The following is an 18503-nucleotide window of genomic DNA, read 5'->3' on the forward strand; positions in this document are numbered from 1 at the left end:
AGGTGAGAGAGTCATCCTGTGCCTTCAGGGGACAGATGCTTACTTGATAAACAGCTGCTCTAAGAATTGTGGGATTGTGATAAAGTTGCAACTGAAGCCCAGGAAGTTGGTGAAGAAGAAGTTTGCACCATGGAAGGCTGGAACCAGGGACTCCACTAGCATCTCCCTCTGCCTGGCTGGGGGAGGCACAACATGCAGTTCTTCTAGAATCAGGGTGGACTCATTTTCATACTGGCAAGACAAGGAAGGACATACAGTCAATGACAGCAACTGGAACCACCAGAGGATTGGGGTATGAACTTCAGAACAGGAAGCCACAACTTTTCAGAGACATGTGCATGTGGAGGACATGGGTGTGTGTGGAGAAAAAGGTTCTAGGTTTTTAAAGTACAACTTTATATGTGGGCAGACATTGATTAAACCAATAATACTGTCAAGTCTTCTTCGGGGCATTTTGTCACCTGTGGAGCAGTGCACCCCTATATTAATCATCTGTATGAAGAGCATTATCCAAGTGAGTCCTCAAAATCGTCTTCAGTGTAGAGATGAAAAATCCCAGGCTTTGGCATGTCAAATTGCTGTTCAATTGCACACCGGTCATAACTGTGAACCTTCCACAGTGAGGGCTGCAGGAAACCCCTCTAATCTCCCCGATGCTGTGACTGCTCTGACATGGGGGGAAGGGCCTGGGGAAGCCGCATTTTAGAGACAGTGCACAGGGCAAGGCACCCTAGAACTCTTTTGACTGAAAGCAACATAACTGCAATTTCTTTTAACATTCAAGAGATATTATGCATTTATGACTGGCAAAAAAAAATAAACAAAATTTAAAAATTAAAAAACAAACATTAAAGGGAGTCTTCAGAAACAATTACAATTCCAGCACTACTGGTCTTGGTGGCCCTCCCACAGGAAAAGGCATTTGGGATGGGCAGGATGAGGCTATTGGCATCTGTGGTGTTGGCTTTGTTTGCTGTCACTCAAGCAGAGGAAGGAGCCAAAAATCTGGCCTCCAAATCACTGTTGAACAGATATGCTGTGGAGGGGCGAGACCTGACCTTACAGTACAACATCTACAATGTTGGCTCAAGCCCTGCATTAGATATGGAATTAGCTGATGATTCCTTCCCTGCAGAAGACTTTGGCATTGTCTCTGGAATGCTCAATGTCAAATGGGACTGGATTGCCCCTGCTAGCAACGTCTCCCACACCGTGGTCCCGTGCCATCTCAAGGCTGGTTATTTCAACTTCACCTCAGCAACAATTACTTACTTGGCCCAGGAGGATGGGCTGTTGTGATTGGCTCTACCAGTGCGCCTGGACAGGGAGGAATCCTGGCTCAGCGGGAGGTTGATAGACCATTCTCCCCACATTTTCTGGACTGGGCAGCCTTCGGGGTCATGACCCTTCCCTCCATTGGCATCTCTCTGCTATTGTGGTGCTCCAGCAAGAGGAAATGCGGCACTCCCAAAGCGAAGAAGAACTGAGTAGGGTTTTCGTGGCCCTCCTCCCCAAGAAATCCAGGTGCTTTCCAACTCCAAAGGGTATCTTAAATGCAATTTCTTCTCCCCTAGCCCTTGGCCACCTTCTCCTGGATTCCACCCTGCTCTCCACCAGAGTGAAGGGCCAGGAGGAGTCTATGAGAGCCTCCTCGGTTACATCCTGAAGCCATACAAACAGGAATGCCCACAGGGCCCTCTGGTGCCCTCCTGAGGTGCTGTTGGTATATTGCTGGCAAATGTGAATTCTCTCAGGGGTCCAGGGGTCCAGGAGGGGCGCTTGGAGACCGTGTGATACCACCTCCATCCCCTGCCATCCCCTCTTAGAAGAGGGTAGAAGATGAAATGAAAGCTGTGGGACTCTCGGAGGCTACCCAGTTTTTGATCTGGGTTAGGGAAGTGCTTACTAAATGGGGTTTTCTAATAAAAACAAATGCCACAGTGAAAAAACAAAGAAAGAAACAATTACAATTCCAGACTTAGCAAAGGGGAAAATGCTGGGAGATTCCGGGGTGGGAGAAAGCCCATCACAGGGCCAAGGGCTTATTACTCAAGGAAGAGAAAACTTAAATATATATTAAACAACTGAGTGGTGATTCACATGTATCAGTTGGGAAAGTGAAAGAATGATTTGATTCTATTTGCCACAAAGACTCTAGATTGGCAAAAATATAAAAGACTATTAACACGCAGGGGAGGCTGGACGCAGAGAAGCAGCTACATTCAGAGACTGCTGGTGACATTGCAACTGCCACAGCAGTTTTGGAAAGTGATCTAGCTGTAGCAGCTATTACAATGTTATATATGCACATCTCTAACCCAGTAAGTCCTGTCTTAGGAGTCTGTCTTCACCAGGGGATTAGTATATGTTATGTGCTGAATTGTGCCCCCTCCAGAGATTCATATGCTCATGTTCTAAACTCCAATGCCTTAGAATCTGACTGCATTTGGACACATGATCCTTAAAGTGGTAATTACAGTTAAGTGAGTTCATAGGGGTGAGCCCCAGTCTACTGTCAACAGACTGCTTAGAAGGGGTGGTGAGGATACACACAAGGACAAGGTCAGAGAACACAGAGATAGAAGTTGGCCATGTACAAGCCAAGGAGAGAGGCCTCAGGAAAGCAATACCAGCCCATAGAATGATGCCAGATTTCTAGACTCCAGAATTGTGAGAAAAAGAAATTCTGTCCTTAAAGCCCTTCCATCTGTGGTGCTGTGTTGTGGCCACCCTGGCAAATCGTCACAGCCTATGAGGACACACACAGGATGAACCCCACAGCATGACTGATATGGAAATTAAATTTTATTATTTCCAGCTCCAGCACCATTGGAGGCTGAATTGCTGTTGGAAATACCTTCCATTATAAAATAGTGTGACGATATGTGAGAGCACAGCTCCTGCCATGATAAGGCTGCGGGGCTGAGTTCTGTGAGATAACATTGCACAAAAATGTACAAAAGACCTTAACACCTTTTTCTGCAATGCCCCCCCACCCTGTTACCTCCCTAGCAGGGATGCTTAGTTGCTAGTATCAAAAACGATATGGCAGAGCATGATACCTGGAGTATGTAGTTACAACAATGAAAACAGTATCAACATACAAAGATACTCATAGCCTAGGGGAAAGCGAAAAAAACACAGGTGTTTTCTATGATACACTTACAAGTATGTCAATAGAGACTTTGTACCCAACCAAGTTGTCCTTGGGAACTATTACAAGATACATTCTTTTGGGAGGGGACTGCAGGTCACTCTGGTAGGAAAAGCCCTCGGATAGAGCCTAGGAAGTCCCCATACTCAGGTCTGGGTCCTGAGTCCACCCCAGCTCAAGGCCCTGTCTAGGGCAAGATGAAAACCATGTGGGAAGACTAACAGCACTGTGCTTTGTTCAGTGATTTCCTGGAGTTGATAATTTTATCTTCCCTGTCTTTTCCTTTATCTTTCTGTCTGCAAGGGGAAAGTCCAAGTTGAAGACTCATGAGTGTGGGTTAGATATCCATATGCAAGGAATCACTGCAAGATACAAAAAGAAGGAACTTCCAGGACCATTTGTCCCCATTGAGAGCTGGTTGTGAAGTCACAAGAGAGTTTTGGCATGCCCTGGCTTGTGACACACACACCTGCCTGCATTCACTCATGCCGTGTGAACTTCCAGAAAAGAAAGAAGTGGAGTGTGCCTCCCTTAGAACTCTTCTAGTCTCCTTGGTGGCATTCCAGTGTGTGAATTTTCCAGATAGCCCAGGAGGTGCTGATCAGTAGGTGGAGATCCTGTGTGTATAACTACAAGGAGAAATTGCCTCAAACTTTGAGAAGGTGAAAAGTGCCTGGATCCCACAGTGCCCTCGCAGGCAGGCTAGAGCCTCTGACTGTCACAGAGGCCATGAGGTAAGGATGGAAGTAGCAAGCTGACCCCAGGAGAGAAAGAAAAAATACTCCCGTGGGGTAAGCAAGTGGAATATGTCCAGAATCACACTGGATACAAAGGAGCAGACGGGATCTGGTGGCGGCTGTGTTGGGAAGCACATTTCCCTCATCCTGCAGCTGACGCACTGAGGAGCTCTGCAGCATCTCAACCAGATACAAAGGGTATGATTTCCCCTGGGAGGTAGCATTGGCCAGGAAAATGAGGCCTAGAAATGACCGGCCTCCCATCCGTCCTTGGAGGTTCTCAGAAATACCCCGACGCCACAGAAAGCAATTATAAAAACTGTGAGCCGCCCACTGTAAACAGAAAGACTTACATTTTCTTTTTGTCTTTTGGGCTCCTTTGAGATGTTGTGAGGGTGGAGCCCTGCAGGGTGCCTGCTAAGCTTGCAAGGGAAAGAGAGTGCTCACAGGGCACATCTTCAGCTGTGCTTACAAAATTGTGGGATGAGATATGTTCCTTTTATTACAGCAAGGCTGTCCATAAACGCTTAGTCAAAAAAAATTCCATAGAATATTAACATCTCCATGGTGATGTGGGCAAACTGCCATGGAGAAATGATTCTGACAGTTTAAAATGTAGGGATTACCAATCATCCTAGCCTTGTATTGTCAAGTCCTGTTTACTGAATCAGACAATGTTTTGTTCACATAACCACGAGAGTCATATATGCATAGAATAATCCCAAACATCGAATTTGGTTGAAAAACCTGTGATCCAACCTTCTGTCATACAAAACCAAGAGTTTCCACCTTTCTCTGTGTGCAAAGGTTAAGTTACAGCATTTTGGAAGATGTGCTATGGGTACAATCAGGTGGAAGGCTATGTTTCCCAGAACAAAGGAAACAAGATCAGGCTTTTGAAGGAGGGAATGTGGTACACACCCACACACATCCACCCACACCCATGCACTCAAACAGACACACACTCTGAAAGAGAGAGGACACAATTATTTGAGATGACAGAGTCCTTTGGAATGAGAAATCAGCTCCAGTCAGCTTTATTGTGAATTGTATGTGAACTAGCCTATCCCCTCCATGCTCTGTTTAATTTTCAAATGTGGGACAATGTCTCCTCTTTTCTTTTTTTATTTACACACAATTAACTCCTGGACAATGTCTCCTCTTGCAGATGTAACCCTGTTGAGCTCCAAAACACATGGAGCAGAGCCTGAAATTTTTCCTCGCTGAAGGGTGGCTCAGGTGCTGGAAGGTCCTCCTCCCGTGCATCTAGATTGAGGAAAGGCTGTGCCTGTTCCTCAAACTCTGGGGCTGACAAGAGTGCATCCAAAAGGCTTGAGCTTGGTTGTTTCACTTCAGGTTGCTCAGGCACAAGAGACGGCTCTTTCCTGGCTCCTGTCTGCTCTTGCCACGCTGTGTGTGCCGCACTGTGTGCCTAGCCCTGTGTGGGCTGCAGTGGGCCTGCAGCCCCTTATCCCGGTTGCTTGTGGACCTCAGCATCCTGGGGCCACTCTCCCCACGCCCACCATTGCCCAAGGTGTGATATGTTTTGCTGAGCCACGGACTGGCCGGGGGCCCTAGGTTGAGCAGGAAGAGCCAGAATATCAATCATTCCTAAAAACATGGGAATTACAAGTGTATAGCTCACTTCTTTATTCAGTTAACACAAACAGTAATCAGTACCCACAAGAAACAGGACATCATCAACATTCAAGGAGACCCCTCATGCTTTCATTCCGAGTTACTAAACTCTGGTCTCCAGTGCTGACAAATATTTAAACTTCTGAATTTGATTTAAAATTTTATTTAAATTAAACTTATGGAATGTACTCTTTTCTCTTGAGGTAATTTATCATATTGAAATCTTTGTGTGTATTTTTGGATGTAGCTATAATTTATATTTATTCTTGTATAATTTTCATTCTATATGTATATATACATAGTATCACATTTTATTATATTCTGTATAGCTTTATGTATATAGACTATATATCACATTTTATTTATTCTTTCTATCATTGGTACACATTTATCTTCTTTGTAGTTGGAAAAGTAGCAAGTACTGCTTCTCTGAACATTATTTTTCATGGTGAAGAGATGCAGGCATTTCTATTGGGCATATACCTAAGAGTGGAATTGTTGGATCACAGAGTGTGGGTAGATCCATCTTTAGACGATGCTACCAAAGAGCTTTTGAAATTTGTTGAAAGGGTTTACACACAGAACAGCAGCATATTAGAGTTCCAGTTGCTCTATATCCTCAACATCATTTGATATTGTCTTAACAAATGTTAGCTATTGCTTAGTGGTATTGGATTTTGGTTTTCATTTGTATTTTTCTGATGAGTATCAATATGGAGCAGATTTTTAGATACTTATTGACCATTTTTGTGTGTGTCTCTGAAATGCCTAATTAAATCTATTGCCTGTTTTGTTCCACTGTGTTGTCCTTTTTCTTATTAATTTGTGAGAGTTGCATAGCCTGGATGTGAATCTTTTGTCACACAAACGTATGGCAAATGTTTTTCCCCAATTCTGTGCTGGCCTTTTTTACCTTCTTAAAGGTGCATTTTGATGAAGAGCAGTCCTTAATTTTTTTTTTTTTCAAGACAGATTCTCACTCTGTTGCTTGGGCTAGAGTGCCGTGGCGTTAGCCTAGCTCATAGCAACCTCAAATTCCTGGGCTCAAGGGATCCTCCTGCCTCAGCCTCCCAGGTAGCCTGGAGTACAGGCATGCACCACCGTGCCCAGCTAAATTTTTCTATTTTTAGTTGTTTGGCTAATTTCTTTCTATTTATAATAGAGACAGAGTTTCACTCTTGATCAGGCTGGTCTCAAACTCCTGAGTTTAAGCAATCCTCCAACCTCGGCCTCCCATAGTGCTAGGATTACAGGTGTGAGCCACTGAGCATGGCCCAGTTTTTAATTTTAATAAAGTTCCATCTATTAATTTTTGCTTTTATGGTTTCTGTATTTTTTGTCCTAGCTAAGAAATCCTTCCATTTTTCAAGTTCATAAAAATATTATCCTGAAATAATCACATATATTTTTATAAAGAAATATATATATATATACACATATCTGTGAAATACACACACACACACACACACATATAATCTTTCACATTTAGATTTAAAATTCACCTGGAATTGATTTTTGTTTATAGTGTAGAGTAGGGGTCAAGATTTCTTTCTTTTCTACATGGATAAACAGTTTACCCTGGGCCATATACTGAATTTTTCACCCCACTAACCCACTGTGCCTTTTTCTTTTTTTGTTGTTTTGAGACATAGTCTCACTATGTTGCCCAGGCTAGAGTGCTGTGGTGTAAGCCTAGCTCACAGCAATGTCAAGCTCCTGGACACAAGCGATCCTCCTGCCTAACCCTACAGAATACACCACCATTCCTGGCATATATATATATATATATATATATATATTAGTTGTCCAGCTAATTTCTTTCTCTTTTTTTTTAGTAGAGAGGGTGTCTTGCTCTTGCTCAGGCTGGTCTTGAACTCATGAGGTCAATCGATCCTCCCACCTTGGCCTCCCAGAGTGCCAGGATTACAGGTGTGAGCCACCACACCCAACCTCTTTTTTTGATATATATAAAACACCTGAAGGTGTGCATCGAAGTTGGACTATTTTAATTCTCTTGTTTCTATTCTTAAACTACTAAAACATATGACCTTGACTACTGCCATTTTCATACAAGTCTGAACATCTGATGGCATAAGTCCTTCTATATTTTTCTTCTTCTTGATTATCCTGACTGTTCTTGGCCAGTATTTCAATGTATAATAAATTTTGAAACTGGATAATCAGTTTCCACGAGCTACCTGCTCAGATGCTTTAGTGTGGCTGTTTGAAACCATCGATAAATTTGGAGAGAACAGGCATCTTAATAATACAAGGGAAACAAAACAAAACAAACAAAACACCAAGAAAACCAATCCAAACCTGAAGGGAAGTAGTTGAGGCAGGCCTGTGAAGAGATTACCTACTTCTCCCTGTAGAGCCAAGTCCCTTAGATAGGGGTTGCCACAGAGGAGAAGGAAATGAATAGAAAATAGAATAAAAGAATACACAGAGATTAAGGTATAGTTTATAGTTCTATATAAAAAGATCAGATATAACAGCAGGGTTACTCAGGAGACGGGACATATCCCGGCAAACGTCTAGCAATATGGTTAGATTCAGGTTTCTATAATCACAGATATCAACTATCAGTTGTCAGGGTAACATATTTGCATATCAGGGAATGCAGTTGCTAGGGGAGACAGGATGATACAGGTAGTGGGTTAGGGTCAAAATTCCTCTCAAAGGGCTTCTAATCTATCTAGGTGAACAAACAGGTACAAAGTTTTTCAGGGGCTAACTTCTAAGTTCTAACAGGTAGTTTTCAATTAACAGAGGTATAACAAAAGAGGCATAGTGACTCTCTATTTGTTTGATTAGTAATTGTGGACTTACAGGTAGACAGACAGGAGAGAGCAGGAAGCCCACCTCTAATAAACAGGTTGTTTATAACCACTGGTGCATATCTGGGCAATGGGCACCCATTGTCTCCAGCTGCCATGCTGAGGGCCATATTTGCCTTGTCTTTCAAGACAGGGAAGCTCACCAATTTTGAGATACAGGGAAGCCTTCCTGGAAAACATCCCTACTGGAGATTTGAGAGCTCTCCCATGATAGCAGCCTCTAGTAAGTGAACCACTGAGTCCACACATTCCTTCAGGGCAAAACCCTGCAAACTCCTGTTTCTGTCTTTAATGTAGTAATATTGGGTTATAGAATAATGGTCTTATGAGCTACATCTCATTAATTCCTCAATCATATTTTCCCAACACAAACCAAAAGTAAACACCATAATAAAAAATAATAAATGGGGAATACATATTTACAACTAATATCACAAAGGGGCTTAAATCTTCAATATATAAAGAACTCCTAGAAATTGATAAGTAAATAAACAGGTACAAAGTAGAACAATAACTCACAGTTCACAGAAAAAGAAATGTCAATATGTTTTAAAACATGAGAATATGCTGAGGCTCAGCATAATATGACAATATGATGAAATTCAAAGTTTGAGAGCACACTTTGGCACCATGTGGCCACACCCAAATACATTGGTGTTGCCCACAGGCCCCAAAAGGCCTGGAGTGCAAGAGCTGGCAGAGACTGAAGGTGAAGAATCACATAGGACTGGCTTGAAGAGCAGAGCTGTGGGTGCACTGTGCATGCCCACTCAAATGGTGACAGGAGACCTGGCTTCCCTATGCTTTCTGCCCATGCCACAGGCCATGACAGGAGGCCTGTACCCTCATGTGTGACTGTGCTCGGCCCATGCTGACATCCTATGTGCTGTTGATGAATCCCAAAACTGTGTCCTCACTCAATACACACTTACTCAAATTCTCATTGCATAATTGGGAAACTGAGGCAGAGAATGAGGAAGGCACTGGCCCATACCAAGGGGGTGGACAAACCACAGTGCATTAGGAGGCACTCTTACTTCCTAGGCCTTGGCCCACCTTTTCCCATCAAATTTTCTTTGAAAATGGGAGTCTCTAAGAACCTGAAAGACCCCTGCTCACTGCCATTCCACCTGAGGCCACTTCCCTTTACACATCTCCACATGAGTTCAGACAACCACACACACACACAGTGTGCACAGTGAATTCTCAGATGAGAGCATGGATGTTGAGTAACAGGAGTAGACACTAGGGATGTGAAAAGAGAAAAAGAATAATTGAAGGTGGCTGCGCCATGAGGAAGGGGCATCCACTTCCTACCTACATAACGAGGGACCCAGAGTAAGAGCAAGATGAACATCCAGGACCCCACCGTTCTGTTGGGACTGGGGTCACAAAAAACACAACCTTGAGAGGGCAGGCCTTGGGTCCTGTCCTCACCTTCGTGGGCCCTGGAGGCTAGCATGAGCCTGATGCACAAAGGATAGAGGAGAGAAATCCAGTTCCCTCCTGTATAAATAGAGTGTTTACAGTGGGTAACCCCAGGAGTTCAACATAACCATAAGTATCTGCTGGCCTTGGGTCTCCTTTGGTGACTCACTGTGCTCTGAGATGCTAGAAAAATGCATTTCACTCCCTGGAGAACCTTCAGAACAGAGAGAGAATTGGAGGCTTACGAGGATGAGGACTTGGACTAGGGCAGAATGTTGGAGAGCCCTGGACACCAAGCGTTAGGTCCAGGGAATACACAAGGTCTTCTTGGGTCCTTCATGTCCTCATTTGGAAGTTGGTAGAAATCGTTGCCCTGGCTGAGGTGACCATGCCTCATGAATAAGCTGCACACCCCAGGAGGTGGAGGAAAAGAGGAGGAAAGGCAGGCTCCGGGGGTCCTTCTTCCTGCCCTTGGAGCAAGAAGATCCTGCTCTTTGGTCCCTTGGAACCCTGGAGAGCCACTCTTTTGGAGATCCTTCAGTGCAAGTGGCCAGTCAGTTTCTTCTCTAATGCTCCTGCCTGGGGTTGCGTTTATCGTGCTGGCCACAGGAGGCAGCAGGCTCCCGTTTTTCTGGTTTTCCCTGAGCTTGGCTGGAACAGCTGGAGCCAGGGGAGACTAACCCCAAGGTCATTCTGTCCATTCCTTGCCTCAGACCCAACTTGAACATCCTGCTGTTACCAATGACCTCCACATAATGATGTGGTCAGAAGCAGGAAGGCGGCTTTGAGATCCCCACATTTGTTCACTCAGCAAAACGGCCCCGGACACTCACCCTGTGCCAGGTGCCCAGGTGGTCCAAGCATGTGGAGTACTCCAAGGAGCCCCCAGTTTGAGAACAGCTGGACAAAAACACTAAACCAAGTACCTGTGGAAAAAGAGTCAGTGCTATAGTGGAAATAAAGCATGAGGAAGGCAGGGAGGACTATGAAGTCACTGTGTGGTGACTTCAAAATGCCTCACTGAGGTGAAATGCCGTGACCAAAATGACAAGATCTGGAACCATGGAAGTCTGAAAACTGTGTATCAGGGAGAAGCCACCCTGTGTGTAACCAGTCACAGGTAGAATTGACTTTACAGAGGTTAGAAAAAGGACACTGTGGCTAGAGGGAGCCTGGGGGAGAGAGGAGCAAAGGAAGGGAAGATCCTGGGGCTGAAAGATGAGGGGAGTGATCTGCTCTTCTATGAAAACACTGCTCCAAAACCTACCACCTTTACACAACAAATACTTACTGCCTTACAACTTGTGTGGCCCACAATTTGGGCAGAGCTTAGGGGGTGCCTCTGCCTCAAGGCCTCCCAAGAGTCTGGGGCTGTGGTCTCAACTGAAGTTGGACTGTGAAAGAATCATCTTCCAAGCTCACACATGTGAAGATTGGGAGGGATCCGTGTAGACTAAGAGCCTGATTTTCTTTTGGTTCTGTCAGTTTCACTCCCTCAGTTCTTTGCCATTCAGCCTCTACAAAAAGCAGCTCATAGCGTTAGAGCTTGCTTCACCAACTTTAAGAATACATGGGGAGTTCAATGGATGGAACACATGAGAAAGGAAATAAGAAGGAAATAATAGCTTTTGTCAAAATCCATTTCTGGAACTCACAATGGACTTTTGTCTAAAAATTCATGTTGAACTCTTATCCCCAATGTGATAGAATTAGGAGATGAGTCCACTGATAAATTATTAGGTCCAAGAGTGAAGCCCTCATGCTTGCAATGACTGGCTTTCTACAAGAAACCCCAGATAGCTATCTTCTCTGTCTGCCATATCAGTATAAAGCCTGAAGTCTGCAACTAAGCAGAGAGTCCTCACCAGAGCCCAGGTGGCTGGCACCCAGATCTGGAACTTTCAGCCTCCAGAACTGTGTGCAATTAAACTCAGTTGTTTACATGCTACACAGGCTATGGTTCTTTGCAATAGCAGCATGAACTAACACAGAAGTAATAGCTAATCATTTCTGTGGTGTTCTGCCAGTCAGAAGTGAGTCACTAACCACTGATTGCTATGAGCCTTTAGGCTGCACACCACACAGGCTGAGATGAGGCACATGGATCTGATTCTAAATATATTGGGAAGGCAGTGGAAGGTTTGATGTCACAGGATGATAATATTTAGATTTAATTTAAATTTCTTTCTTGTGCAGAATGAAAAATGAGGCCCAGAAGAGAAGTGACTTTCGCCAGATCACAAAGCTGGACTCCAGGCATGTCTGAGGTGTATTCTATGCTACTGTCTTTACCTTCTTCTCATTTTTCCAACTCTTAATTTGTGCATTATCTACATGTGACATCATATTATGAGCTTTATAAATTTTATCTGACTTATACCTGGTTAGTTGCTAGGCAATAGATACTAGGATAATCCCCACTGTGCATGGTGGGAGGCTAGGGAGGCCCTGAAACACAGTATGACTTGTCTGGGACAGAGAAATTGTAAGAAAAAGGAGCCTATAACCTAGCTCCATCTTCCCAAATCTGCAGCCCTGGCTGCATTTAGGTTTTCCCATGGTAATGGAAGGGGGTCTGTTTGCTTATAGATAGGTGACATGGGGAAGGGGGGTGACCAGTCAGTAGCACCGTGTGGTCTTTGGGAAGCTCGTATTGAAGGAGTGGAACAAAGGGACAAAACCTTGAAAAGATGACTTCACTTCCCGGTGACAGATACAAAGAGAACTTAGAACTCTGGTAACCAGGCACCCACAATCTAGAGACAGCTTCATATCCAGCTCACTTGGTGAGATATGCTCAAGCCAGGATGATGTCATCTTCCTATATCCTGATGTTCCAAGGCTCCTACCTCAGAAAAGTGTGACATGAGAGCCTTTACTGAGTATGCACATGTTTACCCACCTGTTGTCTCTGGTCATTTGGCACGAGGCACCCACAGGTAACACAGGTCTGGCTCATCCAGACCAGGCCTCATCTGCAATCCCATCTGGGCATCCCACCACCCTCCTCATTACCATCTGTTAGGGAGGAAAGAACGAAGGGGTGCTTCCTAGAAATGAGCAGGTTGTCAGTTATTGGAAGCCTGGTGGGTCTGTCAAGTTCATACCCCAGGTCATGGCTGCTATGATGAGAGGCGAGTGTTAGGGACCAAGTTTATCTGCTTAGATATTAAACCTAAGACTTCAAGTTTTTATCTGGTTCCCTCCCTGGCTTGATTTTTATGTGGATCTCCTATGTGCCTGACAGAGCAGCAGAATTTCTAATGGCGGTGTTCCCCTATGGGGCAGCCCAGAAAGGCCATTGATGACTCTTGGCCAGACTTCATGCACTCTGTTTGCATAGTTCCACTCAGTACATGAGTGAGGAACTGTTCAATGGGTCTAATTCCTTCACCTCCTTGGATGGAATGCAAGTGCACCAGGCCAACAACTGTGGCCAGTGCCAGGCTGGGATGAGAGTGGGCATGGTGCGATCTCCACAGACAGGCTCCTGAGAAGGTCACAGTAGATCAAGGACCCAGACCTAAATATGGGGATTCCTTGGGCTCTGCCCTGTGGTTTTCTCACTTGAGTCACCAACAGTTCTCTTCCAAGGGAATCTGGCCTCTTTTAATCCCCAATGGCAACTTAGCTGCACAGTCCCTGCTCACATACTTGTAGTAATATCAGAGTAAACACTTTTGTGTTGTTTTTACTTTATACCAGCCCATTGGCAAATTTGCATGTTACTACTGCTTTTGTATTGAACCACCAACCCTGCACAATCACTTGTATGCTCAAAATTAAAGAAGATAGACATAAGCAGTTGAAGAAAACAAAAATAAATGAAAATATATTCCTTGGTCATGGCTTGGCAGAATCAATACTGTTAAAACGTCTACACAAAATAATCTAAAGATTGGATGTAATCCCTGTAAAAATGTCATTGAATTCTTCACTGAAATAACAAAAGAAATCTTAAAATTCATGTTATTATCACAAAAGACCCTGAATGTCTTTTGTGCATGTCTTTTGTGTAAGATGTGCAAGAGACAGCTTCAGCAGATGTCTAAGAGGCAGCTCCATTTTCCTGCCGTATCTACTCTAAGACTTAATGTCAACACTGTGACTAGGGATGTTGTTATACAAAAAGACAGCAATTACAAAACAATGGTGTTAAACGACTTTGTCTGCAAAGTATCATCTCACAGAAAACATTTCTGTAGCCCTATCACAGCAGGGGCTGTGATCTCACAGGTCTTTCTTATCTTCATTATATTTCACGAGGAAGTTTCCTATCATCTTTCAGCATTTCAGTGCTGTTTAAGCCTGACATGATTCAATTCCATTTCCATTTTATCTGTGCTACAGGGAACATCCTGTGTGTGTCCTAATAGCCTATGACAGGTTTCTAGAGCTGCCCTAACACAGCACCACAGACTCAGGGCTTTAACAATGGAAATTTCGTTTCTCACAATTCTGTAGGGTAGAAATCCCACACTAAGATGTTGGTTGGGGTGTGTCCTCTGAGGCCTCACTTCTTGGCTTATACATGTCCAACTTCCCTCTCTGTGTTTGCAGGGTCTTCTCCTGTGCTTCTGTGTACTACCTGACTCTTCGTATGAGTCCAGTCTTTTGAGATTATGGCCCACCCCAAAGAAATCAATCTTAATTACATTTTTAAGGACCACAGGTCCAAATACAATCACATTCTGAGGAATGAGGTATTAGAACATTATATCAATTTGGGGGAGAAGATACAATTTATTCCCCAAAATATACTAGCCATGAGAAGGGAGGTCAGAGGTGTCTTATCATGGCCCCTCCCTTCTTGGAGCTGTGCTTTGTAACTCATTATCAGGCCTGAGGCCAGGCAAGACAAACCTGCAGGTCCTCAAAGTACACAACAAATAGGTGGCTTGTCTCTGATTAGCAGACGTCCTTCACTTAAAACATTCCAGGCTTTAGCCAAAACTTCATTTCTTTAACCAATTACAAGTCAAAGAATCTTTAAACAAACCTATAACCTCTAATCACTCCCCCATTGAGATGTTCCACCTATTCCTGCTAAACAATTGTATGCCTTCCACATAATGATTAATGACTTTGCCTGCAATCCCTGTTTCCCTGAAATGTATAAAATGAAACAGTAACCCAACCATGGCAAGTTCACTTGCTGAAGGCTTCTTGGGCATTGCTTGAGCCATGGTCCTCAAGTTTGGCTCAGAATAAACCTCTTTAAATTATTTTACAGAATTTTGCTTCTTTGCCATTGACACCAGACACCAAGCTGAAGGCCAACCCTTCAAGTTGACTATCCTGGAGTCCCCGGATCAGATTAGGGAGACATTCCTGTTCTGGCAGGTGCAGGATCACCACCTTAAAATGGAATGTGAGAAACCAGCAAGTGAAAACACAGAAATGTGGAGGGACAATGTGATGTATTATGAAATGTCATATGGATTAAACACTGAAATGCACAAACAGACTGAAATGAACAAGAAATTCAATGTGACTTGTGCACAAGTCATCCCATTTCTGTCTCAGGAACATCAACAACAGGTGTTCCAGGCCTTCAAGCCTGCCACACCAGTGACCCTGGCAGAGTTGAATGTCATCCTTGTGCTACGGCAGTTGCAAGCTCAGTGTTTACGGCAGTGCCACAGACAACCAGTACCCCTAATGTCTCGCCCTTAGGGACTTCAGCCTGCAGGAATTCTGCCCATCTGGGGCAGCGCCCACCTGCTGGCACTGTCTAGTTCTCTGACTGGGCAGTCTCACTTGGCAATAAAAGATGGCAAGAAGCACCACTATGCAGAGCACCTCAGAGACAGTGTGTCAAGTACAAGTAATTCCCTCTTGGTCCCAGACAGTCCAAAATGCACAGATAAATGCAGAAATGTGCCTAAGATCTCCAACTACATGGAGGAAAGGAAGGTGGATGATAAGGACTCTACCCTTCCCCAGGGATTGTGACAACTTAGGTGTGGATGTGTCTATTCAGGACCTTCTCAAAAAACAATCACTGCCCATGCACCTTTGGAAAATGAAACTAACAAAAAATTGCATGCCAAAGAAAGATGATTCCAGCAGCCCAGCCTCCATGGCCACCTTGAGAAGTTCCACTTCCTTGAAATCCAAAGACATGAGCTTGCATGAAAAAGCCAGCAGGCCTGTTCTGGAATGCAGCACACCAACCCCTCAAAGTGACGTGCCCATGCTGGGCATATTGCTACTCCAGGACTCTATCCAGGCCTCAACAAGCCTCCAGCCATGGACCACCTCATTAAGCAAGTGGCAGAAGGTTTGAGATCACCCCTGGAAATGCCCAGCTTTGAACACTACTCCCTTTAGGATGGTTCCCCATGCTAGCAAGAACAGCAAGCTGACCAGCCCGGGTGCCACTTACAAAAGGCTGCACATCATGTTTCCCCAGATAAGCCTGGATGCAGGGGTGGCCTAAGTGTGCTTCCCAATGCTGGGGTTTGATCCCATCCCTCACATCAGAGTACCTATCCTCCCTCCAAACCTGGCAAGAATCCCTGGGTGGAAACCTACATATGCCTTCCACATTACTGCAAGGGGTCAGAGGCAGCCTGTTCCCATTACCCTGATGCCCTCTTTGGACCTGGCATCCCCCAGCATGCTCACCAGATCAACACCCTCAACCAGGGTGAACATCAGCAACCCCACGAGACACGTGTACATGAGTAGTGAGCGATGCATCAAGGCCTGGGACATCAACCCCCTGGCAATAAGAGTCCTGTCTCTCAGCTTGACTGTCTGAATAAACATAATTATGTCCATTTCTATAAATTGCTACCTGATGGTGGCACTCTGGTAGTGAAAGGGGTAGCCAGTACTTTTCTCATTTGAGACCTGGCAGTTCATGCATCAAGGCTGAACTGACATCCTCAGCTGCTGCCTGCTATGCCCTGGCCATCAGCCTGAATTCCAAGGTCTGCTTCTCATGCTGTGATGTCACAGATCTGCACAACCAGACACTAGTGAGGCCTGGGGTTGGTGTGGTTGGAGGCCGGGGGCCAGACTGGGCAGGGAGGGATGCATAGCAACATGGCCCCTTGAGGCGTTGCACCTGCCCCCATCTGTAGCCATACCGCCCTGAACACACCTGATCTCAGAAGCTAAGCAGGGGTAGGCCTGGTTAGTACTTGGATGGGAGACCCCCTGCGATTACTGGGTGCTGTAGGCTTTTGCCCCTTCATCTGCTCCCCCACCTGGGGGGAATGGGAACCCCTCTGCCCTCTGCAGCTGCCCCAGTTCCTGCCCCCGGACCTGGCACCAGACCCTGCCCTGTGGCCTCCTCCCGTCCCCTACTGCAGAGCTCCACGCAGCAGCATGGCGTCCCAACCCTCCCGCCTCACAGCCACGCCCAGCCCTGGGCCCACACTGGGCTGGCAGCAGGATCCCAACCTGCCAGGTCTTTCTCCCACACCAGGACATTCCTTACACCAGGCGTGGACCAACCGACGCCACGAAACCGTTCCCTTGGTTCTTGGACCCCCAGCCCACCGACTTCCACTCCATCACGCACGCGGGCCTCAGGCCCAGGCCTCACGATGAACACACTCCTCGCCAGAGCTCGAGAGAGACACACCAGGGCACTCACATGGTAAGATATAATAGCATCAAAAATTAGCCTGCTGTCCTTTTGCTATCAAGAGTACAGAAGGCTTATCAATAATACTACATTTATTACTAAAGATCACACTAAGCCTTTTGTAAACTGCTTCATTGGAAACAAAAAATTATTTAGCCTTCGTGTATGCGAAGTGAGATAATAAATTGATATTTAAAGCACAGTTATAATCAGTTATACAATTTGCATCCAGACAGATTCCAGACCCCATGTGCAACCACTATGGCCTACTGCCTTGTAAAAACACATAGGACTAGGGGGAGAGGGGACATGGGCAGTATATGTAACCTTAACATTTGTACCCCCATAATGTGCTGAAATTAAAAAAAAAAACACATAGGATCATTAACTTGTAGTCTATTTTTTGTCTTTGAGACCCAAAACCTTTTACCTCAAGGAGAGGTTTTCTCAAAGGACCGAAAAGTTGAAGAACATACTGTCAGAAATATTTTATCATCCTTGATTGGCAATTGTATTTCTCTGGGTAATTACTAGTTCAGCTTGAAAACACATTTGTTTGCCTTCACTTCTGTGTTGTTGTTTTGTAGATCGTGTCTTTCACAGCAATGAGACTACTGAAAATGTGTAGGAAGAACTAGCACCAGTCATCGCTCCTGCCATACAAGGCTACAGTGGTTTGTGTCCCCTCAGTGTTGCAGAAACATTTTAGTCTTGGGTGTCTGTGCAGCAGGTATTGATAGTTTTACTCACTGCAGATTTGCTTTTAATCTTTGTATGTGTGTTTTGTTTGTTCAGGGACTATATGACCTCAGGCTTCTCTACTAGTATATATTAACATAAATCTAAAATACCACAACTATAAAAAATAGTTATTTGTATAATCTGTTATGAAATAGATGATGGGGAAAGTTGGTTTCTGTATACAAAATGTGAGATATTGTAATTGCTTAATCCAGATACATTCCAGTCCGAGACTCTGTCTCAAAAAAAAAAAAAAAAGAAAGAAAGAAAGAAAAAGAAAAAAAGAAAGAAAAGAAAAAAAGGAGAAAGCCACAGACTGATAATCACAACCTCCTAATGGGGTTCAGAAATGTATATATCATCAT

The 18503-nt window shown here is 44.6% G+C and overlaps 2 pseudogenes; both read left to right on the top strand.

Annotated features, from left to right (window-relative positions):
* Positions 1 to 936: 936 nt before the first annotated feature.
* Positions 937 to 1487, top strand: LOC105881550 (translocon-associated protein subunit beta pseudogene; annotated as a pseudogene).
* A 15393-nt stretch (positions 1488 to 16880) lies between these two features.
* Positions 16881 to 16989, top strand: LOC142870210 (uncharacterized; annotated as a pseudogene).
* Positions 16990 to 18503: the final 1514 nt, after the last annotated feature.

The sequence above is a fragment of the Microcebus murinus genome, chromosome 3, assembly GCF_040939455.1.
Source record: "Microcebus murinus isolate Inina chromosome 3, M.murinus_Inina_mat1.0, whole genome shotgun sequence".
Lineage (NCBI taxonomy): Eukaryota > Metazoa > Chordata > Mammalia > Primates > Cheirogaleidae > Microcebus > Microcebus murinus.